Below are 2341 nucleotides of genomic sequence, written 5' to 3'. Positions count from 1 at the left end.
TGCTCTTAAGTTTCGTTTGCGTTTCTGAGGCTAAGTGAAACTTAAGCCTACATACAAATTCAGCCCCATCTACTGTGTGTATAGCCTACATTTATTTATGAATATATGTAAATATGACGCATCATGCATAACCCATAGCAGTCAATTCGATGGTTTTATACACTGGCGAACAAAATTTTGGAATAAAGGTTTTTTTGTTTTGATTTTTTAATGTTTTTAAAGGTGTCTATGCTCACCAAGACTAAATTTATTTTATTAAAATACATTATAAACAGTATTGTGAAATAGCCTACTATTACAATTTGAAGGGTTTTCTATTTTAATGTTTTAAAAATGTAATTTCAGCCATTACTTCAGTCTTCAGTCACATGTTCTTTCAGAAATCATTCTAAAATGTTGATTTGCTATAATATTTTTTAAAAATCCAAGGTTCTTTAAATGAGCTTTTTTTTTTATTTCCACAGTCATACGGGTTTGGAACAACATGAGGGTTAATAAACGATGACAGAATTGTAATTTCTGTGTAAAACTATCTCTTTAAGATTCATGCTCATTTTGGAGAAAGGGAGATAAGTTACTGTTTTATTGTACCTGCAAAATGTTATCTGCATCTATTAATTGAAATGCATCTGTTAGGATCAACTACCCTATTTTCCTCAAGGTTTCTTTCTGAACATTTTAGGTGTTAGTGAAGCTGCTTTGGAACAGTTTGTCATGTCAAAATCTCTTAAACTGAATTTAATGTTATTAGGCTGAAGAGAATGAATTAATTGTTTTACAGTTCATTATTAGTCTACCTATATTTTTAAGTGTTATTAATAGATTCCATAAATCCTACATATTTGGATGAAGGCATCCATGTGCAAATGTCACATTGAGCCTACGTAAGAAAGCTGTATAACCATTGCACATTCCTGTGTCACTCAAATAAATATTTACTAGTTTCTGGCACCTTACCACTCTCTAAATGGCTCTGTCGTCTGTATCCATGTCCATACTGATACTGCATTTAGTCAGTATTTTCAGTAACAAATCATTTGCTTTTGATAAAGCCGAAAAAGAAAAAAAAAACTGAAGTTAGCTCTTTTTTTGTTGTTGTTCATTTCAGTGGATAATTTAGGAGCCATTTATGGAGCTCAAAGAATCAAGTGATGAAGGGATGTTCTGTAGGCCTAGTTTAGCTTTCATTTCTGTTCAAACATTTAAGTTAATTTGTATATGCAGTTGTGTAACCTGCCACCTGACTATTGTGACGTAGAGAAGGAAGTCTTTATGATTTCACCAAGTACAACATGTTTCTGGGTCAAAGTCTTTGTTGATCCAAGAAGAGTTTCGCTCACTGCAGCCTGCGGGGGACATCCAACCCGGCCCACATCCAAGTGTGACGTCAGAAGTCATGCCCATGTCCAAATACACCACATTCTCATTAGTAATTTTATTTCCCCAAACCAGTTCAGCAGAAACTCCGCCCTGCAGCCGATTCTTCAGATTTTATGTCAATCGCAGTACTGATTGCCTACACCATACCTAAACCTACCCATCACTGTAACCTTAACCAATGAAATTAGCTGCAGGGGCGAGATTTTTGGTGAAGTGGTTTGGGGGGGAAAAAATCATGTTTCCTTATTGGCTGTGTCTGAAATCGCCCCCTATACCCTTAAATAGGGCACTATTTGAAGAGACAGCCATATGTAATGGTGTTTGAAACCATAGTGGACAATATTGAGTGAACTCATTCAATCCCACAATGCACCGCAATAACAAGTGTACAACTGATGCACACTCAAAGGCTAGAGAATACCACACGAGTCCTGTAAAGTAAAAAGTTTTGATGGTTTCTGTCATATTAGGCTGTTTTTATCTCGCTGATGTTAGTTAAAGTGTTTGTTCTTTAAATAAGTATGTTTTTAGTTAGTTATTTGATGCTATAAAAACCACGGGTTTTAACGTCATGATTGACAGCTGAGATTGACAGCTTCTCTGAGTGAAGTAATCACTGACGCACCAACGGACTTTTTTTCTGGATCTTTGGGAGGAGATTGGAGCTTTAACGTTAATTTCTACACTTCCAGAACTGCTTGTTTCACACCGACATATAAAGTTGTTCTGTAATATTAACCGATTCTGTGGGAGTGTGGGCGGGACCTTTGTAGCGCGGCTCCACTTTGTGCTCACTACTGCGCAGACTCGGGCTCCAAGTTCACTATACGCAGACTCAAGAGATGTCAGCACCAAATTGGCACACTGGTGGCTTCACTAGAGTGAAGGTCCGTCAACCATCTTTTTTTTTTACAGTCTATGGAGAATACCCATTATGCACTGTGTGAGAGTCGTGCGCTGA

This window comes from Ctenopharyngodon idella, chromosome 12 (genome assembly GCF_019924925.1).
Source record: "Ctenopharyngodon idella isolate HZGC_01 chromosome 12, HZGC01, whole genome shotgun sequence".
NCBI lineage: Eukaryota > Metazoa > Chordata > Actinopteri > Cypriniformes > Xenocyprididae > Ctenopharyngodon > Ctenopharyngodon idella.
This window is presented reverse-complemented; position numbering follows the sequence as displayed.